The sequence below is a fragment of the Oryzias latipes genome, chromosome 18 (assembly GCF_053564925.1).
Source record: "Oryzias latipes strain Hd-rR chromosome 18, Olatipes_Hd-rR_3.1".
Taxonomy (NCBI): domain Eukaryota; kingdom Metazoa; phylum Chordata; class Actinopteri; order Beloniformes; family Adrianichthyidae; genus Oryzias; species Oryzias latipes.
Genome location: NC_136254.1, coordinates 11642851 through 11668598, shown reverse-complemented (window position 1 = coordinate 11668598; position 25748 = coordinate 11642851). Strand labels below are relative to the sequence as shown.

General features: G+C 44.8%; 2 long non-coding RNA genes across 2 annotated transcripts; both read right to left on the bottom strand.

The window, feature by feature from the left end:
• Positions 1–17876: 17876 nt before the first annotated feature.
• Positions 17877–20407, bottom strand: LOC111946334 (uncharacterized). Its single transcript, XR_013651096.1, has 4 exons — positions 19296–20407; positions 18826–19199; positions 18690–18752; positions 17877–18599 (listed from the first exon to the last, which is right to left on the bottom strand). It is a non-coding gene; the product is annotated as an uncharacterized LOC111946334 (long non-coding RNA).
• Positions 20408–20432: 25 nt separating this feature from the next.
• LOC110017100 (uncharacterized) lies at positions 20433–24443 on the bottom strand. The gene is made up of 4 exons (XR_002292412.3): positions 24131–24443; positions 23110–23165; positions 21015–22953; positions 20433–20869 (listed from the first exon to the last, which is right to left on the bottom strand). It is a non-coding gene; the product is annotated as an uncharacterized LOC110017100 (long non-coding RNA).
• Positions 24444–25748: the final 1305 nt, after the last annotated feature.

Sequence of the window (25748 nt, the reverse complement as noted above, 5' to 3'; positions counted from 1 at the left end):
TATTTGTCAACAAGACAGACAGTCATGTAAATATCCCTCGATAACAGATCATTTGAATATTTATGTAAATCAGCTGAGATGGAAAATATAAACAATAATAAATGTTTTAATGTAGTAAAAGTTAATGAGGTTTGAAAAAAAGTTCAAAATAAAGAAATCTGAAGTGACTTTTCTTCTTCAACTTTAAAAGAATTTCAGTTCGAAATGAAATTGGCTTTGTTTCTGTTTCTTCTGGGTTGTATAAACTTAATTACAATATTTGTTTTTTACATTTGTCCTATTGTTGACAAGCAGACTTTCTAAATGTAAATTCTGTATTTCTCACAGATCTGTTCGTTATTTTCACGTGTCAGTTGCACAAATATCACTATATTGGTCGGAATCTGAACTGGACTTACGCTCAGCGGTTCTGCAGAGAATTTCACACTAATCTCGCCACAGTGAGCAGCACAGCAGACATGGACCAACTCAGAAGTGCCTTAGAGAAGAAGATGGAGGCTTGGATTGGTTTGCATAACAACGACAGATGGCGTTGGTCTCTATCTGGTCTGCATTTCAATGAGAGCGACACAAAGTGGGGCAGTGGAGAACCAAAGGATGGAAAGAACTGTGGGGCAATATGGAAAAACTCCAAGGCAGAGTGGGAGGCTATTTCCTGTGAAAATTCAACACATTTTCTCTGCTACAATGGTAACCAGAAGACATGTTTGTTTGCCGATTCAAAGGTTTCTTTTAGAAATTAACTCTGCAGGGGTAGAAAATAATGCAGACGTGCTAGAACCTGTCTCCAAGTGAAAGTAGGGCATACTTGAGTGTCTTTATGAAGAATGTTGTAAAAAAAAACTGCCTGAAAAACTGTCAAAAGCTTGAAGTTGCGTAAACAGAATTGGCTAATATTTCATATCTAAAGTGTGACTAAAAATTTACATCTTATATTACATAGACTGCTTTTCAGAGATTGCAAAAGGTTTTCCTCTTAAAAAAAGAGCAGGATTTCATTCACTTGTCTTTACTCCACAGATGAAGATGGAGACTCATCTAAAATACTTCTGTGGGCATACTTGATATGAAGCCCAAGAGTACTGTGAAGAGAAACACACAGGTCTAGTTGGTGGAACACATCAGCTGAAGGAGCTGGAGGAGGCTTGCTTTCACTTTCAGTTTCAGTTTAGTTTATTTCAAACACAAAACAAATGAAAAAGTCAATACACAGTTTTAAAAGACATAAAATAATGCAGTGTGCTTGAAAAGGAGTGGGTTGAAGAGAAAATCTTGTCTGCTCTCACCCCTTTTTACAAATCCTTACGATGTGCATATTCAATACGCGTAAAGCTTTTTACAGATAGTTATTAAACATTCACAATCCAATTCTGCGTGGCAACTGTGCTAAAGTGACTTTTTTGTTAACTAATCGTTTCTGGCCTTATACAGTTCTAATAGTGACTTCTTGTAGGATTTTTTGAATATTTGTAAACTTTTTTCTTTGTTTTAAACCTTCATCCAATCCATTCCATGAATCCACACCACAATTAGATAAATACATTTTCTTTTTGTTGTTCGAATGCACTGCTTTTTGAAATTCAGTTTTTTTCTTAGATTGCAATTCCCGTCTCTGTCTTTGAACATTTGCTGTAAGTTTATTGGAAGTAAGTTGTATCTGGCTTTGTACATGACGAGAGCTGTTTTCAGTTTGACTAGATCTCATAGTTTTAATAAACCCGACTCTAAAAACAGAGCGTTTGTATGTGACCCATAGTCCACTCCATGGACAATTCGAACAGCTTTTTTTGTAAGATATATAAACACTGTAGGTTTGTTTTATAAGTATTTCCCCAAACTTCTGCACTGTACTGTAAATATGGTAGTATTATGGATGAATATATTAGTAAACGTGCCTTGTGAGTGAGAGTATGGCACGTTTTTCCCAACACTGCTATGCTTTTGGCTAGTTTAGCTCTGACCTGCTTTATTTGTGGTTTCCAGTTTATTTTTTCATTCAGAATTACTCCAAGGAACCTGATTTCAGACACTCTTTCCAGAACGTGATTATCAATGGCAACTTTTATTTCTAAATCTGAGGGAATGTGAAAATATTATCTATCAAGGTTGCGCTGTTTGTTGTTATTCTGCTGGGTTTGTTGATTAATGGATATAGGCTTAAACGTTACATTGTGTGCGTGAAATCTTCTGTCTTGGTGTGATTGTTTGGGTTCAACAGATCTATGTTAAAATCGCCACAAAGAAATATGACCTTCTTGGAAATATTGGCAAACAGGTTTTCAATAGCACTTGTGAAAGTTTCAATGCCAGATGCAGGGGATCGATATATGCAGCTGATTATGATGTTACTAATCCTGTCCATACTAATCTCTACAGATATATATTCCATGACATCGTCAATACAGCCCGACATTGTCTCCACAACTTTGTGTTTAAGACTATTGTGTATATAAAGAGCCACCCCCCACCTTGCTTATTTTTCCTGTTCACATAGTGAAAGTCATAGCTCTCATGCTGGAAGTGTAAGCCCTTTTCTGCCTTTAACCATGTTTCTGAAATTGCAATTATTTTGAAAGGTTTGTTAAATTGCCGTAAGTATTCTTCAATTGTTTGGGGATTAGCGTATAAGCTTCTGCTATTGAAATGTATCATAGAGAGTTTCTGATTAGGATTTGTGTTTCTATTGTATTCTTCTTCTGTGTAATAACTGCAGTGGCTATTTACAAAGTCAAAGAAATTGGTATTTGGGTCAATGTCTATGTCTATAGTTGTGTATTATCATTATTATTAGTTTAAAATTTTTTTTTTTTTTATTCGTGTTACAGAGGACTGTACTTTTGTCGTCTTCTTTCAAAATTGATCCAGTTCTTCCATCTCTCTGATTGCAATAACTTTTGCCTGTTCAGCTGGGCCGTTTAGTTTAATGAAAACTTTGCACTTTGTTGGCCACGTTGATTGTATTTTGTTTTCTTTTCTGAGAAACCGTGCTTTCCGTGCGATGTCAGCATTTTTCTTGGTTAGATGTTCAATTATGTAAACGTTTGTTCCTTTTAGTTTTTTTCCTTGCTTTAGGAGGGCATTTTTTATGCTTTCTGTTTATAAATCGCATTATTATTGCTGGGGGGGTATTTTTCATTTTCCTCGGTAGGGGATGGCAGGCTTCGATGTCGTTGCTGTTGATGGCAATGCCTTTTTTATTAAGGAATGCTGTGACTTGTTGTTCTGCTGATTCTTGCTCTGCCTGTCTTTCTACCCCAACATCTGCTGGTGTAACTGCCCTGGCATATGAAGACGGTTTGATGGCAAGACCACTAAGAACAATCTCATTTATGCGAGAATACTGTTCCAGATTCGACACTCGCCCTTTGAGCTGTGCAATCTCCAAATCTTTTTCTGCAATTTGATTTTTTAATTCCATTATCACTCCGCTTAGTTTTTTTACCTCTTCAATCAAGTCTACAATTCAGTTGACCTACAAATACAGTTTGTGATTTCTTCAAACATGCAGCTAAACGATTTTTTAAAGTCCTGTTGTTCTTCAGACATTGTGCTGCTTTGTTTGCCTTTTGCGGATGGCATTGTAAATCGTTACCAATTTTCTGCTGCTGCTGAAGCTGCTTTCTGATGCTGGATGTCGACCTTGTTTTGCGGTTAGCCTGGCCAGGCTAGCTTCGGTGTCTGTGATCGCTGAGAGGAAAGCCGCCGATTTACCGGAGTTCGGTGGTAGGCCTCGCGGTTTAGCTGAATTCTCGCCGGTGAGGGGTCGCTACCCACCGGGGTTTGGTGGTTAGCCTCATGGGATTAGCTGAAAGCTCGCCGGGGGGAGGCTGCTGATCGCTGGAGTTTGTTTACTTGGTTTTTGCAGATTAGCCCAGCCTGTCAGGCTTTGTTGTCGGTCCTCGCTGTGTCTCCTCATACACCTATAGTTTTAGGGTTCTCCTGGCTCAAACTGCATAACCCCCAGTTCAATTGGTCCCAGAGTACAGTCACTAAGTGGAGCTCATATTGCCTCGCCAACTGTTTATTGTCTGCTATCACTGCCTGCTCTGTTTCCTGCGCCAATTACTCGAGCCCAGTCGATCTGTCCAAAATACCTCATTGGTATCATGATCTGAAAACAGTTTTCTGTAAGACTAAAGCTAGTGCTCTTCCACCCCATCGACCATATGATTGCGCTATAAATCTGTTACCTGGCGCCTCTCTTCCGAAGGGTCGATTGTTTAATTCATCAGGTCCTGAGAGGGCGGCCATGGAAGAGTATGTTCAAGAGCTCCTTCTCTAGGTCACATTAGGCCTTCCTCCTCCCCCGTGGGGGCAGGGTTCTTTTTTGTTGAGAAAAAGGATAAAACCCTTAGGCCATGCATAGACTACCGGGAACTAAACCAAATCATCGTCAAAGATAAATATTCCTTACCTCTGATCACTTCTGTTTTCGACTCTGTACAAAAAGCTTGCATTTTCACTAAGCTTGATTTAAGAAATGCCTACCATCTCGTCCGTATTAAAGACGGGGATGAGTGGAAAATTGCCTTTAACACCCCCTTAGGTCATTATGAGTATTTGGTCATGCCATTCGGCCTAACTAACACCCCGGCAGTTTTCCAGAGGATGGTGAACGATGTTCTTCGCGATTTCTTAAATCGATTCGTCTTTGTTTACTTTGACGACATCCTTATTTACTCCCACAATCAAGCCCAGCATGAACACCACGTTTAGTTCTGGAAAGGCTTCTAGAAAACCAACTCTTTGTGAAACACGAGAAATGTGAGTTCCACGTCTCCTCTGTAAAGTTCCTCGGTTATATCATAGAGGCCGGCTGCATACGCCCTGACCCCACCAAGATTGAAGCCGTCACTAAGTGGGAGCCTCCGGACTGTCAAAAGAAGCTCCAGCAGTTTTTGGGCTTCGCCAACTTTTACAGACGATTTATTAGAAACTACAGCAGTATTGCTGCCCCGCTTACACGCCTCACCTCCATCAATCGTCCTTTCGTTTGGTCCACCGAAGCTCAACAGGCTTTCAACAAACTTAAAGGACTCTTTGTATCTGCCCCCATCCTCATTCAACCTGATCCGTCACGTCAATTTATTGTTGAAGTGGATGCCTCAGACTCTGGTGTTGGAGCAGTCCTTTCCCAAAAAGAAGAAAGTTCCGGCAAACTGAAACCCTGCGCATTTTTTTCTCGTAAGCTCTTGTCTACAGAACAAAATTATGATGTTGGAAACCGGGAACTCCTAGCCATCAAGTTGGCGTTGGAAGAGTGGCGTCACTGGTTGGAGGGAGCCGAACTGCCTTTCATCGTGTGGACGGATCACTAAAACCTCGCCTCTCTCTGCTCCGCCAAAAGGCTCAACTCCAGGCAAGCTCGCTGGTGCCTTTTTTTTGACCACTTTCAATTCACGATCACCTACAGGCCAGGCTCCCGCAACATCAAACCGGACGCCCTATCCTGGAAATATAGCCCAACAGAACGTACCACCACCACTATCCTGCCGCCTACCTGTATCATTGGAAACCTTATTTGGTACATAGAGACCAAGGTACTCCAAGCTCAAGATGAGGACTCTAACCATCCTCCTGCTCCCTAAGGGCACTTTGTTCGTTCCACCTGCGCTCTGTTCTGAGGTCATATCCTGGGGCCATTCCTCACGCCTGGCGTGTCATGGTGGGGTACGCCGGACCCTAAATCTCCTTCGCAGGAGGTTCTTCTGGCCGGCTATGGACAAGGATTTACGTGAATACATCTCAGCTTGCACCACCTGTGCACGTTCTAAGACGTCATCCTCAGCTCCTGCAGGACTACTCCATCCTCTCACCACACCCAATTGCCCCTGGTCCCACCTGGCCATGGATTTCGTCACTGGGTTACCACCGTCCCAAGGTAACACTGTCGTCCTCACAGTCATCGACCAATTTTCTAAGATGGCTGATTTCATTCCTCTTCCCCAACTACCCACTGCCTCTGAAACTGCCAATATCATGGTCAACCACATCTTCCGACATCATGGCATCCCTGTTTATTTCCCAGGTCTGAAAGGCAGTTTGCACAGCCTTGGGGGCCACGGTCAGCCTGACTTCTGGTTATCACCCACAGTCCAACGGCCAAGCGGAGAGAGCGAACCAGGAACTGGAGGCAGCTCTTCGCTGTCTGGCGGCACAGAACCAACAGGACTGGTCCCAATTCCTCGTCTGGATTGATTATGCACATAATACTCATCCCTCATCTGCTACCGGGATCTCTCCTTTTGAGGCCGCCCTTGGGTACTCACCACCCCTGTTTCCGTCTCAGGAAATGGACTTGGCAGTGCCTTCCGTGCAACATCACCTCCGCCGTTGTCAACGCATATGGACTCAAACGAAGGAGAGCAACTGCCGCATAGCCAATCGCCACAGGGTGGTGGGACCCAACTACCAAACTGGTCAAAGGGTCTGGCTCTCCACCCGTAACATCCCGATTCAAGCTTCATCCAAGAAACTGGTTCCTCGGTTTATCGGACCCTAAGTCATCGAAAAACTCAACAATCCCACCTGCGTCCGTCTCCGTCTACCCAAAGCCCTGAAGGTACATCCTTCTTTTCATGTTTCAAAGATCATCTCTGTGCCCGTCGTTTGCTTCCCCACTACCCGCCCGGCTCATCGACGGCGCTCCGGCCTACACCGTTAGCCGGATCCTGAATGTCCATCGTCGGGGTCGCGGATTCCAATTCCTGGTCGACTGGGTGGGCTACGGGGCGGAGGAGCGCTCCAGGATCTCTCGCTCTCTCATTTTGGACCCCATATCATTGATGGCGCCCCCGCCTTCACTGTTAGTCGGGTTTTGGACGTCTGTCATCTGGGTACCACCTCTGTTTCCATCACAGGAAGTCGATTTGGCGGTACCCTTGGTTCAACACCACCTCCAGCGATGCCGGCTTAAGGAGAACAACTGCAGGATTAGAACCTACAGCTGGAATTTTGAGGCCTAGAAGGCTTTGATAACCTCAAGAACCTATTTGTCTTGGCGCCCATTCTAATCCACCCTGATACTTCATGTCAGTTTATCGTCGAGGTTGACGCCTCAGATTCCGGTGTCGGTGCTGTCCTCTCTCAGAGAGAAGAAACTTCTGGCTAACTAAAACCCTGTGCTTTCTTTCTGCCACTGAACAGAGTTACGACATCGGGAACCGCGAGCTGCTGCCTACAAAACCAACATTGGAGGAATGGCGTCATTGGCTGGAGGGGGCGTCCCAACCATTCATCATGTGGACAGACCATTCTCGTCAAGCCCGCTACTGTCTTTTCTTCAACCGGTTCAACTTCCCCATAACCTACAGACTAGGCAGTCGAAACATCAAACCTGACACATTACACACATTACACATTGTACACAGTACAATTCCTCCGAACAATCCTCAGACTCTACCATCCTGCTCCCCTTATGGATAGTGGGCGTACTCACCTGGGAGATCGAGACAGGGGTGCGTCAAGGTCAAGGTTAAGAACCTAACCATGCACCATGCCCACCTGGAACTCTGTTTGTACCAGCGTCCCGAAGGAACGATGTTATCACCTGGGGGCACACCTCACGTGTTTCCAGTCATGCTGTTGTCCACAGAACCTTTACTTTGCTGCCTATATGATTTTCTTGGCCATCTATGGAAAAATATGTGCGAAAATATATCGCTGCCTGCTCCACGTGTGCCCGTTCCAAATCCTCCAACACTCCCACTTCTGGTCTGCTTCATCCATTACCTACGCCTAGTCACCCTTGGTCACACATAGCTCTGGACTTCGTCACCAGTCCACCTTCATCCAATGGCAACACGGTCATCCAAACTTTTGTGGATCGCTTCTCCAAGGCGGCTCACTTTATACCCATTCCTCAACATCTCAAAGCCATGGAAACAGGCAACAGTCTCATAAACCAATTCTTTCATTATAATGGTATTCCAGCCGATATAGTGTCCGACCGTGGACAATTTATCTCCCTGGTTTGGAGAGCCTTCTGCTCCGCCCTGGGAGCCACGGTCAGTCTGTCATCTTTTTACCATCCACAATCTATAGAACAAGCTCAGAGGGCTAATCAGGAGTTGGAGGCTGCTCTCCATTGCCTGGCTTCACAAAATACCTCTGACTAGTCCACCTTCCTGGTTTGGATTGAATACTCACACAATTCCCATCCTTCCACCGCCACTGGCGTTTCTCCTTTTGAGGGCTCCCTTGGGTACTTGGCACGTCTGTTTCCGTCACAGGAACTCGATCTCCTCCGCACCAAGGAGAGCAATCGCAGGATCGCTGATCGACACAGAGTGGTGGCACCTACTTATCAACCTGGTCAAAAGGTTTGGCTCTCATCTAGGAATATCCCTATTCAGTCCACGTCACGCAAACTCACTCACCGTTTCATTGGGCCTAACGTCATAAATAAAATTATCAACCACTGCTGTGTTCGTCTCAGTTTGCCTGCTTCACTGAAGATCCACCCCTTCATTCCATATGTCTCTAATTTAGCCTGTCAAGGAGAGCCCACTTTGCTCGCTGTCTGCGGCCCCGCCTCCCACCCGTATCATCGACGGCTCCCCCGCCTGCACTGCTAGCCGGGTTTCGGACATCCGGCATCGGGGGAAGGGTTTTCACTTTCTTGTGGACTGGGAGGGTTATGGGCCTGAGGAGCGGTCTTGGGTCTCCCGTTTTATCGTCCTGGACCCTTCCCTTATTGATTATTTCTTCTGGGCCCATTCTGACAGAGGCGGTCGTTGAGGGGGATACTGTCATGGTATGCCTGGGAGTTCACTCCTCCGCCTCCCTTCTCTGCTCATAACCCCAGATTGGACCCAGCTGGTAGCACTCGTCTAATCAGTCCTCCTGCTATTTAAGATGAGCCCTCTCCAGCATTTGTCGCCATTTTGTTGCCCTTCTATGTTGCAGTTCCTGGTTTGTTGTTTCTTGACCTTTATCCTTTCAAGTACTTACGTCTGTCTAATTGTCTACAGGATCTTTTGCCACGAGTGCCAACCTGGGTTCATTCATCACCATCTGGTTATGCCTGAGATTCCAGACCTCAAGCCACGCAACTACTCTAGGCCATGCAGCCGCTTCGTCAACCCACAAGTCCAATACCACTGGATCCCCAAACGCATGCTACGTGTCACAGAAAGAAAAGGAAGGCACAACTAAGCAACTGGAACTCTGTTCACACCGCCTCTCCCTCCAGGACTCGCGCTCCTCCATCTCTGGGTATCGTTTCCCCATAATCAGCCACCAGAATACTACTATGCTTTACTGTGTCAGCCTGGACAATAAATTCGTGACCTTATCCATACCTTTCTACGTTATCTTTCTGGTTCCAGTAACTGGATCTGTTCTTGTTCATCATCATCATGACATTTATCATAGAAACAATACCGCTGCATAAGAAAGAATGTAAAAATTAATCCAGGAACTATTACCTTGTTTTTTTACCAAAGTAACATTGTCATGGATTTAAATCCAGCAGTGATCGCTAGACCTCCCTGCCAAACCCGGAAAATATCCAAGTACATCTAAAGTTCTCAAGAAACTATCTGGATGATCCAGAGAAGGACTGGGAGAATCTCATGTGACCAGATGAAACCTAAAAGGAACTCTTTGGTATAAACTCCACTAGCGTTTTTTGGAAGCGGGAAAAAACCTGAGCAGCATCCCAAAAACACAACACCTGTTGTGAAGCATGGAGGTGGTAGCTTCATGTTTTGGGGCTGCAATTCTGCAAAGGAGACAAAAACGACTGATCTATATAAAGGAAAGGATGAATGGAGCCATAAACCTCATTCTATCACTGAGAGTACTGAGGAGAAAAACATGGCTTAATCTTTCATCATGACACTGATCCATTGCTCAGGCAACAAAGGAGCAGCTTGGTAAAAAAAATAAAAAAATTACATTTCAAGGTTCTGGAATGTTCTAGCTGGACCAGGGCCGTACATAGGGTTTTAAAAGGGCAAAGCTGGAAAAGAGCAGGAAAAACAAAAACATTTATTTTTACCTCAAAACAATGCAGAAATTATGTAAAATTTTAAAACAAACTACTTATAGATAAATTCTTAGCTAGGTGAAAGTGATGCAATTGTCATTTCTTTTATGTACACAAATTATTGTCAACATGCGTTCGTTCCCTTTATCATAGACTTGGAAGACATCAAAGCCATAAAACACTGATAGGTTAGCATGTGCATAAATCAAGTTTATTACAGATGGTAATATTTTAAACACAGATTTCCTACAACTTTTATCATTATAATGCTGAAATTATTAATAATATTTAATGTTATCTTACTGTTGCTGTGAGTATATTGTGGTTTAGTTTGGTTTTTCAGTGATGTATTTGGTCATTTTCTGCCCTCTATCAGTCACTCCAGGTTCATGTTAATCATCCACAGCTGTCATATTTTCTGTTAGTTGTCCTCAGAGAGTAGAAATGTCTGGTTTTCAGTTCTACCATGTCAGGTCATCTGGTTTATCTGCTTTTTGTTTCTCCACAGATTTTGTCCTGTTTAAGTTTATGTAATAAATGTTTACGTTTCTGCCACCATGCTCAGTTTCCTGCATTTTGGCTCCTACAACTTTAGTTCCTGTTAGCTGTATCCAATGTGGCTCTGGTTCTATGTTGGGATTCAACGCTAAATTCTCTTTTGCATCCTATCCACTAAACACATGCTTGTTGTTATTGGAAAGATTTTAATACAGAAGATTGTGAAACTTAGTTTAAAGAAGGCAGTTCTAATCAGAAAAATTTCGTTAAACATTTAAATTTAGTGTCAGACCAGTATTTGAGGAAGCTTTGAGCTAGCCATAAATACCGTTCATTAATTTTGAAAATTTTGAACTTAGTACTTTCTGTCCCTGCACAGCTTTTATTCCATGGGTTGAACAAAAATATTGCATAAAAATGTGAAAAAATAAAGTGTTTTTCAAACACAATCACTGTGTGTCATGGCTCGTAAGTAATTGGACAAATGAAATAACAGAAAAAAAAATTGTCCTTACTAATAATAATAAAACCCTTTGATGGCATTGACAGACTGAAGTCTAGAACTCATGGACATCACCAGATGGTGGGTTTTCTCCTTCTGAATGCTCTGCCAGGCCTTTACTGCAGCGGCGTTTAGTTGCTGTTTGTTTGTGGGCCTTTCTGTCGGAAGTTTAGTCTTCAACAAGTGAAATGCATGCTCAATTGGGTTAAAATCAGGTGACTGACTTGGCTATTCAAGAATATTCCATTTCCTTCGGCTGCGGGGGGTGGGGTGGGGGGCTTGTCGGCCCTGTCCTGTGGGGGGGCGTTCTGGGGGGGAGGGGGGCCCATTATTGGTACGGGTCGGGGGGGCTAACGGGTCGGGGTCTCCGCTGAGGCAATCAGTGGTTGCCTCGGCCGGTTGGCCTCATCGGTCCCGTCAAGGCCTGACCAGAGCTCCTCTAGGGCTGGCGTCTGGGGGTGGGGGCGCCTCCGGGGGTGGGGCCCCTGGGCTGGGTGGCCCTGGCCCCTTTGCTGTGGGGGGGGGGCTGGGGGACAGCTGTTTGACCACCGGGGGACAGTCTACCAGCTGTCCCCAACTTACCCCCTTCCTCATATAACCTCATATTAGGGTGAGGGGGTGGGGGGTCTAGCCTGCGATGCGCCTTGGGGGGGGGGCTACTTGGCAGTGGCCCCCCTCCTATGGTTGCCGTATGGAGTGGGCCCCCCCTCTTTCGGTTTTATTTGCACCTTAGATATGTAGGGTCCTTGGTAGGGGGGGTGCTTGGACATCACTGCAAGCAAGCAGCAGATGTCCTCCTGACACCCTACCCGCCAATTTTAACCGCACCTTAGACATTTAGGGCCCCTTGGTGGGGAGGGTGAGGGGACATCACTGTGAGTAATCAGGAGATATCCCCTTAGTGCCTTACTCGCCAATTTTAACTGCACCCCCCTTAGTACACACACCCCTCCCCCTTCAATATATACATTCCAACATAAACACACACACATGCACACACACACCCTCTCAAACACACATACACGCACACACATTTTGCAAGGAAGGTGGGACCTGGGTCCATCTGTCCCCTACCCCTTCCCTGGTGGGGGGTGCGGGCCCCTTGGCGACGGCGGCCTTGTCCCTTGGGTGCTGGCTCCCTGGGCCCGGCGGTGCTCTCTCCGCGCGGTGGGGGGGGTTCATATTACACCTGAGCCGGGGGTGTTCGTGTCCCTGGGGGATGGGTCCTGGTCCTTGCCCCTGAGCGCTGGGCCCCGCCAAACTTCCAACATGGCCGAGCCTGGTCGGGCCATATTTATAACACCCCTTGTGGGCCACCCTTTTTTCCCAGGGGTTCCCCCCTCCTGGGCGGGGGCGGCGGGCCCCTGCCTTGCTCCTACCTGGACCAACCGTGGGCCGGGTGGGTGGCTGCCTGGAGTGCGAAGCGGGTCTCCCTTGGGGGGTCCTGACTCGTGCCTGGGGTTGGGGCGGGGGGATGCCCGGAACTTCTGGGTGGTTGTGGGGTGCTCGTCTGGGGCTGTGGGCGTCCTTCTCCGGTGGGGCCCTGCGTTGGGCTCTTCCGGCGCGGCGGGGGGGCTGCTTTCCTGGCTGGGCTGGGGCGGCGCTCTCTTTCCCTCCGCGCCTCCCTGCTCTCTGGCTCTGGGGGCCTCGCGGCGGTCCTGCTGGCCCTGGCCTGGGTGGCGTTCTTGGTCGCCCGGGGGGCGGTTGTTCCCTGCCTGTTCCCGTGTGGCGTTGGGGGAATTCCGGCTGCCGCTGCTGCTGCGGCGGGGGTCTGGGTGTGGGGGTGGCTGGGCGCTCCTCCTCCTTCTTTTCACATTCCACCATCCATTTTAGAAGAACATAAACACTCACCTGAGCACAGGTGTTAGCTCACCTTTGCACTAATAGTTTGCATGACTGAATGAATGAAAGATTTCACAATAGTTGGTTTAAAGGCATAGGTATGCGTATCTGTTTTGTGTACATGTTGACATGTGAACATTTTTTGCAGTTAACAGGTGTGTTGATAATATTTGAGTGTGTGTGAACAGTCCCCGCCTACTACATTTGAACCGTACCGTAATGATAAACAACCAGTAAACCTGTCTGCTCTATGCTGCTTCATGGTCTTACCCCCCCCCCCCCCCCCCTCTCACTATCACCCCCCCCCCCCGACATGCCTCCCTCTTCTTCCCTTCTTTCCTTTTCCGTCCGGTCCAACACCAAAGATTTTCAAACATGGTTGAAATGAATAAAGTTTGGCCTCAATTACAAAAGGGGTTTAGTCAGTCATACCTTTGGTTTGTCTGAAGATTAATAACCCCTCTTGTTAAAGTAAAATATGTCCAACACAAGAGGCCATCAGCTCTCATCTGCCTGCCTAGCTGTTGGACAGGACAAGTAAAAAAAAAAAAAAAAAAAAAAGAATATTCCATTTCTTTGCTTTAATGAACTCCTGAGTTGCTTTGGCTGTATGTTTTGGGTCGTTGTCCATCTGTATTATGAAACTCCGCCCAATCAGTTTGGGTTCTACAAACCAGACAGTCTGTCTCTGAACACCTCAGAATTCAGTGGGCTGCTTCTGTACTGTGTCACGTCATCAATAAACACTAGTGTCCCAGTGCCATTATCAGCCATGGCCATCACACTGCCTCCGCAGTGTTTTACTGATGATGTAGTGTGCTTTGGATCAGGAGCTTCTACCGGACCCACCCGGATCGGCGTCCTGGACCACCCGGCGGCGGTCGATGATGGGTGGGTACTGTCATGGTGCCTCTGGCAGTTTCTCCTCCCCTTACCCTCTCATCTCTGCTTCCTGACTCGAACCAGCTGTGACCACTCACCTCATCAAACTCCAGACCTACTTAAGGAGATCCAGTTCCAGCATTCATCGCCAGTTCGATGCCCCTGATGCCTGAAGCCTCCAGTCCCGCCACGACTCCTTAACACAACAAGACCTCCAGCCTCGCCACGACTTCAAACCACACCAGAAAATAAACTCTATGACTTGCCTCTTTACTCACCTGTGTTTTCCTTCCGGGTTCCAGCGCCTGGGTCTGTCCCGTCTAGCAAGTCATGACACTTTGTGTACTAAACTGCCCCTAACGGTCCTCCCATGTAAAAGCCAGGGAGGAGGGTGGGGCTACAAACGCAGCGGTAGCGGAAATGGATGAAGAGGGCACAGAGCACGCACACCTGGTTCTTTTATTAGGATGCAGAATAGGTGAGTTTACTGGCTGAACCGTCCACGGGGAGGTGTAAACAGGTAAACGCTCTGCTGAGCTGCATGCTAGAAATTGTCCCAAGGTCGTTTATTTGGATTCTACACCATTTTTTAATTAATATCTGAACCACTAAGGGAGGCATTGAGCCCTGCTTTTTATTAGATAAAGTCCTTATATGGTGTTTATTTTTCTATTTTTAAGTCTCACAAAGATGTTGTATTACTTAAAATTTTATTTGGTCTTTTTATTATTTGAAAAAGATTTGGAGTTCATCTGCTTTACAGTAATCACAGTGTAAGTACTTTTCAAAAAATAAATAAATAAAAAATTACTTAAAACTAAAACAAAGAACAACATTAGTATGATAAAATTTTGTTGAATACCATAATTTCCGGATTATAAGCCGCTAATTTTGTCCTGCGCTCACAGCCCTGCGGCTTATTCAGTGACGCGGCTAATTTATGGATTTATTTGGCGGCCGCCATGAACGTACTTTCAGTCTCAGAGCACGGGTTGGATGCTTAATCCAACTCCAAGCAACAAGTCATTTATTTTCCAACACACCTTAGCAGCCAAACAGCATGGCCTTGACTTCAGGTCTTAGACACTTCAGTCATGGTTCAACAAAAAGAAACACGCATGCCCAGCCGCATCCCAGACTCCTTTGATGCCATTAGACCCAACGTGCACGTGATCGCCACTACAACATGACGCAGCTTTCAAGTTAAAAGCAATCGTTAATAGCAGCGTGAAAAAATCCACCATCACCAACGGGTTTGGAAAAGCCGGTCAGCTGCCTGACGGAGAGAACAGTACATGCTCAGGAGTGAATTTACCTCAGAGTCATAGTGACACTAGCCCATCTATTTAGCAGCTCTGTAATATACGAGATGATCTTTTAAACGTACGTTTATTATTGTTGTGGTTTTTGTGAAGCGCCTGTTCGCTCATCATTTTATTTTTAATCTGTGTGGTCAGTGCTTTTTTGTGGCAGAACGAAGCCGAAAGTACGGTTAGGTGGAGGCTAACATGCACTAACAACATTTAGCCTGGATGAAGAAGAATCCATGTGGGAAAAGCTGCAATCTGCAGGCTGGCTGCACGTAAATATGTGGGAATAACATCAGCCTTTATTTTGTCGGGACACGACTGGAAACACAAATCAACATGATTATTAGAACAGTTTCTAAGGACTGAGCAGAATTTTGCTTTGAAAAGCTCACAGTCGCCGTGTGAGCTGGAGAGATGTTCTCCTGCTGCTTGTTCACATTGAGCTGCAGGACAGATGGCAGTCTGAAGGCTCCCATACGTAACAATGCATCCGCCCCTCATCCACAAAACGTACAGTATTAAGTCTGATTGCTCTGCACAGACAAGATTCGCTCCGTCCACCGGCGCAATGGGGACGAAGCGCTCCTCCTGTAGCCGCCCTGGCAAGGGGTGTCGGAGAAGATAGGAAGGGGAGACAAGGAGCCCGCTTGGCGAGCACGGAGCACATAGGCGTCCGCGGAGCAATAGTGTTTGTTGTGGAAGGAAACATCTGACGCACGCGCCGCGCTGAGGCGCGTATCGCGCTAAGGCGTGCGCTTTTCAGTCGGCGCTGCTATATTTTACTGGTGTGTTATTTTAACCTGCCCTGTTACAACCATAATGCTGCCGCGACACAAGCGGAAGGAGAGCTGTTCCCGTTCGCCCCTCCATCCACTGCTGCTCCTTGGTCATTCTTAAACACGTACGACTGTGTGGCGAGCCGGGGGTTAGACCCGCCTTTATCCCCTAAGACTCATGGGAAATGGGGAATCGCGGATGTAAATTTCCTCATCATAACTGAGTGATGTAATGTTGAATATATGGTTACTGTTTGTAACTTTACGTATTATACCTAAATTTTCAAATTTTCAATTTTCATACACCCACATCTGTTTGGCAGATGTGGGTGTATTCAAACACATAAGCTGGTGCAATGCTGTCTCCTCCCGCAGTGTGCTTAAAAATTGCACTCAGTCTGGGAGTCACGACATGTTTTGTCAGGCTGACGATGTTGCTTAATGTATGCGACTCGTACACTGACGCAGCTTATGTATGTAAAAAAGAAGTTTAATACGGGAAAATGGGTGGGTGCGGCTTGTAATCAGGTGCGCTCTAAAATCTGGAATTTACGGTACTTTGTCAAAGAAAAGACAAGCAGGGAATGATCACTGAGGATAACTGTCTTCTTCTCACTCCTGCAGTTTGCTGGTGGGGGTGTTTTACCGTTTCAGAAGCCTCTTTGCAGAATATCAATGGACTGTTGTATCAAAATGACTTGATGTTCCATGGGACTTCATTTTTCTTTGTTTCTTTTTTTAACTTGTCCTGTCCAAGAGCTGGGCAAACAGATGAGGGCTGAAGGCCTCTTGGGTTGGACATATTTTATGTAACCCTTGTGCTATCCTAGGCACTTTAACATTGGGATTTGGGTCATCTAGACCCACTAGACAGTGCGCTGGATCTTTTTTCTTCAATGATTTGTCATCTTCACTGGTGTCCATGTATTACCTGAAATCCTCTTCACCTTTATCCACCTTTGTCATGGTAGGGAGAACGCGTCAATGTAATATGAGATTATATGAGGAAGAGGGTAAGTCGGGGACAGCTGGTAGACTGTCCCCAAGTGGTCAAACAGCCGTCCCCCAGCCCCCCCCAGCATAGCGCCCAGGTCCCATCAGCCCAGGGGCCCCATCCCCGAAGCGCCGACCCCCCAGGCCCCACACCACCCACCCCACACAGAGAGAGAGAAGCCAGAAAGCTCCGCCCCCAAAAGCAAGTCCAGGCCCCCGCCCCCAGGCACCGCCCCTGGAAGCGCTCGGGTCAGGCCTCGATGGGGCCAACCAGCCGAGGCGACCGCAGCGGAGACCCCAACCTGTCAAACCTCAAGGTCCCGTACCAATAGTGGACCCTCCCCCAGGCAGCCCCCCAACAGGACAGGGCCAACAAGCCCCACCCCCCCAGGCCCCGTAGCCCTGGTGGATGTCACCCAGAGCGACCACGGGCCCCAAAAAGGTTACCCCGCCCCGTCCCAGAGCCAGGTAAGGAGTGATCCAAGCCCCAGGTGCAGATTGGCAGCCAATCCAGCGCCCCTGCCCCTGAGCAGGGCCCCCCGCCGACACCCCCCCCCCCCCCCAGCACAGGCAAGAGGACCACCCCCAAGCCAAGCCAGACCACCACTCAGCCTCCCCAACCACCCCTCCCCCACACACACTCACCCGAGCCTGGCCCGCCCCATTTTTTTTACATTAGAAGGTGTTTAAATATATAGGTAGTCTTTTTTTAATACGTGCCTCTTCAAAAAAATATTAAAAATATATTCCATTACAGTCTTTGGATGTATCGCGATATGTATAGTATTGTCAGATTCGTCAGACAACACACACCTCTAATAAATGTGTCATTGCATTGCTCTGAGTCTGTTCCCACGTATCTGATTCCTCCTCGTCCTGTAACAAAACTGAAACATGTTTCCTCCTTGTTTAAGTCACACACTCAAGTTCTTTTAATGTTAAAATGAAAAATACACAAACAAACAGGAATATTAGTATTCTGGTTATGAATTCAGTGTTTCACATTCCTTGAAAGATATTTCAGAGCATAAAAGATTGTGAAAGTTAATGTTTTTTTTTTGGTAAAAACTAGGAAAACCAAATGATTTGCAGTTGTGTAACCTTTTAATGACTGGAATTTGTTTATACAGAGATTAACTCTAAATGTAAAATATGCATATATTTTGCAAAGCAATCATCATGTAAAAAATATAATATGCAGATGTACAAATGATAGCATATAATCATGTGTTTCTCTCCAAGAAATTAAAGTAAAAGTACACCACATCGGTCCACACCGCATCTTCACCCAACAGTAGCACCCATCAGGCTCCAACATCCCCATGACCCCAAAAGTTATGAAGATAGATGGATGGTAAATCACATCCAAACAGCAAACCGCTTCCTCAACCCTAAAAAATTGCTTTGCCAGATGTTTTAGAATTAAAAAAAAATCTTAGTTAATAAACAAAAGATAAAGCTTGTGATCATTGAACAGATTTTCACTTTGAAGAGATAAAATTGAACTTCTCCTCATCATGTTTCTTGAACCACTTGTGTTCTCCTCCTGTCGCCATGGCTCCTGACATGTCACACTCATTCACCTGTTCAGGTGAGGCCCAGTTCTTGTAGCGGACCACCTCATCACTGACCCAGATCCGGAACCCCAGAGTGCAGGTGTAGCGCAGTCCAGTCCACACAAAGGGAGAGGAGGCATTCTTGGTTTTTCTCCTGGACCAAAATTTGGTCCTCCGGGTTAGTGATGGTGACCAGGTCATGGTGGTGATGTCTGCAGTAGTATAAGGCCTCCTCCCAAATCCTGTTCTCTTTGATCAGAACCACATTGTCATGGTGCCTCTGTCAGACTCCTCCCCTCTCTGCTTGGTTCCTGATGCGACTCAGCTGCGACCACTTACCTCATCACCTGCCTGTCTTCTTAAGGAGCCCCTGGACCAGTATTCATCGCCAGTCCGTTGCCCCTGATGGTGCATAGTATTGTTGTCATGTTCATAGCTCTCGTTATTAAGCCTTGGTCTAAGTCTCGCTCTCTACCTTGTTCCCAGGAATCCATAAACACGAGTGGTCGTCTGAGTCTTCTTCATCCACGGATCCAAGCCACAGCATTCCGTCCTGTCACGCCTAGAGCCTCTGCCGTAACTCTAGAGACACCACGAGCCTCTGCCGACCCACCAGTGACGCCACGGGCCACCGGACCGAACCATCCTCGCCGCGGGTTCCTCCAAGGACGTCAACTCCACCAAGAACAATCCACAAACCAAGAATCAATATTAAAACCTTCTTTCATTCCACCACGTACTCACCTGTGTTTCTTCCGGGTTCCAGCGTCTGGGTCTATTCGTTACGCTCGTCGTGACACACATGATCTGATGAAAGGAAATCATCATCATGTTAATGGTTTCTCACATCTGAAATGGTGAAAGAAAAGAAAAAAACAAGTCATTAGAGACAAACAAGAAAAAGTGGATGAAAAAAATGCTTCTGAGAAATACAACATGACTAACTTCAGTGGAAGAGATTACCAAGACCCAGTGTCAGATTTTTAGATGTTCCCCAAAATCTTTTGCTCAGAAAACTGTTAAAATACAGAACAATAAAGGAAGTAATCCAAATGAACAGAAACAGACAAATTTTGGGGCTTTTACACATGTGAGGTTTTTGCAGAGAATGTGCAGTTTGTATGTTGATTTTTATCAACAACAGTAGTTGAATCAAAGTAAGTTTACTTTTGTGTCATTGAATATAAATGATCACCTGTGTAACAGAAGAAGGGTTTTTGCTCAAAACATGGTTTGGTTTGCCACATGCCCTCTGTGTTTAGCATGGGGAAGTTATATTTTTCACTTGAACTGTAATGCTTCACATTCCAGTGTCTGAAAGAGAAACTGCTCCCATCTGACCAGATCCAAATGTCTCTGAAAAGTCAGATGAAAATGTATTGAAATCTTGATGGTGAGTTCAAGATTCCTTCAGTTGTTCCGTCATATAGTTGTATTACTTTATCATATGTTTCTTATCTGCATCAAGACGTTAAAATTTTTTGTTTTAATTTTTCCCTTCCTCAGACTAATGCTGGACATAAAGTCATCAAACTGGCTGACAGAAAGACAAAGACCAGGTCAATCACTCAGATGCTGCTCCTGCAGTTTAGAAGGTAAAGATTGCCGTAATAAAAAAGAAAAAGACTGTATGATCTTAGACCTGGAAACGTGATTGTTGATGCTTTTGTTTTTCAAAATAAATAAATCTGATCTCTAGATGTTATCCATGTCTTTCATGCACTGTAAATGACATCCAATCAATGTTACCCTGTAGTGATGGTAACTTGCCAGTAGTGTCTCCCACACACAACGAGAGGGTCGTTTATGAACACGTTTAAATAAGCATGGCACAACAAATATGAAGCCCGTCAAAAGAGTGAGCTGACAATAATTTGACACATAAATTGAATTTTGTTTAAACATGTCATTACGCCGTGCTTGGTGGATTTGTTCAGAAGTGTTGCCCCTTTCTATCAAAAGAGCAGCTTATATCTTGTTTTTTATCAACATGCATTTTTTGGATGCTGCGACTTACACTCTGATATGACCTGACCTATACAACAGTGATTTAGTTCAGAGTCTGTAATATTTATTTATTTAGTATTTGAATCGATCACAAGTGAAAAGTATTCAAGGACAATCATGTTTCTTATTACCATTATAGCAGAGGAAATATGCTGGATCCATACAAGGCATGTCCAGCCACTTTTTCTCAGTAATATCTATTATAGCCCCACAGGTCTCAGATGTAACACCATTTGGTTCCCCTCTTTTCCATTTTGCCTGACTTTCATTGAACTGCAGTCCAGGCAGAGACCAGTGGGAAGTAGCGTTGGTGCCCGTTTGTTTGAACAGACCGATCCACATTTCTGTCTTCCCAGAACGTATTTCTCTGAGTTCCTCCATATCTGCCATGGTGCTCACTGTAGCCAGATCAGTGTCTTCATCCCTGCAGTGCTGCTGATCTTCAGTCCAAGTCATGTTCTTATTAGCATAGTGATAATCATGGAGCTGACATGTGAAGAGACAAAAGTGACCTGAAAATAAAAGAGGTCACAGACATAAATGTGTTTATTTCCAATAGATCCTCAAATGACTTCAGTTTACTGATGATATGGATTAGTGAGAATTAATTTCAATAAAAAGATGAAATGATCAAAGAGCAACTTAAGATCCACATACCAACAAAAACCATTAGAAAAAAAACTCCTCTTCATCTTTCTCAGAAACTCTTTCAACTTCAGGAAGACAAAAACTTTTGTTTAAGGGTGTGTTCAGACTGGAAAAATCATTTGGTCCAGACCAAATGTTTTTAATTTGGCCGAGAGAGGGGAGCGGCTGGGATGAGGTTCAGCACCGTTAAATCTGAGGCTGTGGTTCTTGACCGAAGAAATGTAGTTTGCCATCTCTCGGTAGGTGAAGTGTCCCTGCCCCAGGTGGAGGAGTTTAAATATCCTGGGGTCTTGTTCATGAGTGAAGAAAGATGGGAGCATAAGTTCCACAGTTCCAAGTTCCACAGTCTCTGCAGCTTCCCTGCAGATCGCACTCCTGCACACCTTGAATTGGTGCCGCAACGATGACTGCACTCCACATACCTGTGTCTGCACTGGAAGTGATGGGGCGGTGGACTTCTTCGCGTTCCAAATAGACTTCAGATTTAAATCAACCAATTTGTTATCAGCAGAATGGAAAACAATTTCTTGGATTATGGATGTTTGAATACTATATGTTGCCAGGTGGAAGCCTCAAATTTAGGATGTTCTTAAGTTTGTATTATAGTATGCAATGGAGCTCGAATTTGGATGTTACTTAAGCTTGTGTGCCAGTGGAAGCATTGGATTTTGGAAGTTAAGCTTCGTGTCGTCTTACAGGTTTGGTTCATTGCGATTTCAATTTATAGTTCCCTACAGCATCTTTGTGGACATTGGCTCCACGTTCAATTTGCCTGGCTCTTTTTCTCTTCTATCTAGATAGTATGTTTCCTTCCCGTGCTGTACTCGAACGGGAGCAACCCTGCGATCAAAGGTGCCGTGTCACACTTAGCAGTCATACTTGTAAATCTGTTGAATATGGAATGCCTCCGAAACACACTTTATATGACTTTTAAACACTGATTTTACACTCATATTCTCTTCAACCTTGATGATATTTTGGTGTTGGGGGTGGTTTATTGCCCAAAAGTTTTATGGAGATCTTGTCTTATGTAAATGAACGAAGCTTTATGCCAAACTAAAAGAATGTGAAAATAGATGTCTTTACTGCATGAGTTGTCTGACTGTCTGAAATGCTCCCAAGGTCGCTCACTGCAGACTAGTCGACCAGTGCGTTTACTTCGGTCACTCCTCCCTAGGGCGGTTCAGTTTATTCAATTCACCTGTTCAGCGTCCTATTTATGTCCAGGTGTGCGAGTTTTTCCTTCTCTTCCTTTACCGCTAGCGCTGCGTTCGTCGCCCCACCCTCCTCCTGCTCCCGTTCGAGTACAGCTTCCACCTGTGAGCTCCGTTGGGGGTAGTTTATTACCCAAAAGTTTACACAATTAATTTACAAAAAAATTACACAATTACTTGTGTAATTGAAAGGAGCCTTATGCCAATCTAAAAGAATGTGAAAATAAACGTCTTTACTGCATGAGTTATCTGACTGAAAATAGTGGCTTTTACTGTATATGTAACGTAAAGTTTCAGGCAGTTTTTTTTACAATATTCCTTACAAAGACACTCAATTAGGCCCTACTTTCACTTGAAGACAAGTTCTAGTACTTCTGTATTATTTTCCACCCCTGCAGAGGTGAGAACAGACTTAATTCCTAAAAGAAACCTTTGAATCGGCAAACAAACATGTCTTCTGATTACCATTGTAGCAGAGAAAATGTGTTGACTTCTCACAGGAAACAGCCTCCCACTGTGCATTGGACTTTTTCCATATTGCCCCACAGTTTCCTCCATCCTTTTTTTCTCCACTGCTCCAGTTTGTGCTGCTGTCATTGAACTGCAGACCAGACAGAGACCAACGCCATGTGATGTTGTTGTGCAAACCGATCCAAGCATTCTTTGCCTTCTCAGCGGGTTTTCTGAGTTGGCCCATGTCTGCTGTGCTGCTCACTGTGGCCAGATCCGTGTCCCTGCAGAACCACAGAGCTTCAGTCCAGTCCAGGTTCTGATCAATATAGTGATATTTGTGCAACTGACACGTGAAAAAACAAAACAAATCTGAGAGAAAAACAAAATTTACATCAAGAAAAGTCAACAATAAAAGATTACATCTGAAATCCACTTACCACGAAGAAGAAAGAGAAGCAAAGCCAACTTCATTTTGCACTGAAATGTGTTCAACCTGCAGAAAAAGAAATGTCATTTAAAATTATCTTTATTTTAAACTTCTCTTTTTAAACCTCAATGTCTTTTACTTTATTACATAATTTCTGGTCTTTCACATTTTCCTTCTCAGCTCATTTACATAAATATTCAAATGATCTGTTATGGAGGGACATTTACATTACTCTCTGTCCTTATGACAAATATACCGTATTTAACTCTAAAGGTTTAAAAAATTACATATTTATTGGTAAAAAAATTAAGAATTCCTTAAACACATAAATCAATTTCAATTTGCTGGTAGAATATCAAAGTTATTTATAGTTAAAAAGTATAAACATTTGTCTTATGTTAAAGTATAAAAAGTAAATAAGTGTGTTTTTACATTAATTTTACGTTAAGTGAAATATGCATGCTTCTGTATTTATTTTAATATGTTTCTATTTTGTTTCATCATAATTCTTATACAAGGTTATAGTTATCATTTTAGCAAATACAAACTTAAAAAGATTTAAATTTGAAATACTTAACTACACAAATGTGATGTTTTATTACAGTGCATTAAATCTACATAGACATTCATTCTTGTAAGTGGTACATTAGTGGGAAAAATAGAAATGTACAATCAGAGCATTAAAAATATATGTAAATTAAGCCTATTAAACCCAACAATTTGGATGAGTGCAGTTTTTACATATTGAAATTCATAAATGCAGATTTAAAATACAAAAAAACAAGAAATGTAAAAATGCAAAGTAATTTTACTGTAGAATAATTTACTTATATCTTTCTAACAGTTACCATAAAATATGTCTATATGACTTGAATATTTTACATACATCAATTTATTTTTGATGTTCTTATCGGTTTTATTGTTTCATAGCTGCACAAATTCCGTGATTTGGCATTTTATCTGAGAGCCTGGACTAACAGCTGTTAATTTAATAAACCCATCAAATATTCAGACAGCAGGTACTTCCTTACCAGTAGGGTTTCTCCTCGGCTTCAGTCTGATCTTTTACCTTCTGCTCTGATGTGTTAATGCCAAATGTTGACAGCATCAGTGCATCTTTGTACTCGTAAATATTTGAATAGAAACTTACCTCAAACACATTAGCTGGATCATTATAGAAGGTGACTGTTGTGTTTCGTGTCAGAGGCAGGTTTGAATCTCTTCCTGCAGCTGTTTGTTGCGTGCGTTCCCTCTGCTCACACAGAGGAACATAATAGCTGACAGTGTTTACCTACTATACCACAGGAAATATAATGATGTGATTCAAATTTGACTAAGGAAAGTTTCTGTCGCTTGAAAGCCAGGAGAGATTGATAGATCTCTTCACCCCCCTTCATACATGCCACAAATGTAGTGATCAGAGAATTTCTGCAGGTGACATGTACCAGAGCAGAAGTCAGTGGTGTGTAGAAGGTGAAGAGGAAAGGTGAAGAACTGAGAACTGTGCCTGGTGGGGCCTCTGTACTGCTGGTCAGCTTGGAGGACCTACAGTTCCCCATCCTGACAAACTGTGGTGTGTTCACCAGATAGTCTATAATCCAGGTCACCAGGTGAGGCGTCACTGTCAGTGAGAGGAGCTTCTTCTTTAGTAGAAGGGGGGCGGATGGTATTAAAAGCAAAAAACAGCATCCTCACAGTGCATAAGTCAAAAGAAGGTCCAGTGTAGGAGGAGGAGAATGGCATCCTTCAATCCGATCTTGAACTGGAGAGAGCCCTTTCCCTGCTGCACCTAGGGTCACAGAAGCTGCAGGACCAGTCTTTGTGACATGTGAAGTGAGGGCGACTGGCCTGTGACCGTTTAGCTCGCTAGGACAGCTCTTCTTAGGGGCAGGAACACCTACTCATCTCTTTGGCAGTGATTGAAATAGGGGTGATCGTCAGGGCCTGGTGAAAGGGATGGAGGGCTACACGAGGAGGGAAAGGTTAAAACGGTGATCAGGAAAGCTATTGGAGGGGTGCAGGAGGGGGCTAGGAGATGCGTGACTTGAGGAAGGGGTGTTCCAAATGATTTTCATGACTCAACTATCATAAATTTACAAACTATGAAAAGAAAGATCAAGAAACAGATTACGTCATCCGGATTGGCGTCACCGGGGCCCCACTCTGGAGCCAGGCCTGGGGTTGGGGCTCGCAGGCGAGCGCCTGGTGACTGGGGCTCTTCCCACGGGCCCCGGTCAGGCACAGCCCTAAGGAGCGACATGGGACCACTCTCCCATGGGCCCACCACCCGTAGGAGACCTCAAAAGGGGCCAGTGCATTGTGGTTTGGGTGGCAGTCGAGGGCGAGTGCCTCTGCATCCCAAACCCCAGTAATGGATCTTGGCTTTTGGGACATGGAACATCACCTCTCTGGGAGGGAAGGAGCCTGATCTGGTGCGAGAGGTTGGGAGATACCGTCTAGATATAGTCGGGCTCACCTCCACACATAGCCTGGGCTCTGAAACTCAGTCCTTAGAGAGGGGTTGGACTCTACCACTCTGGAGTTGCTCAAGGTGAGACGCGGCGGGGTGGTGTGGGCTTCCTCGTGAGCCCCCAGCTCAGCCGCCAAGTGTTGGAGTTCACTCCGGTGGACGAGAGGGTTATGTCCCTC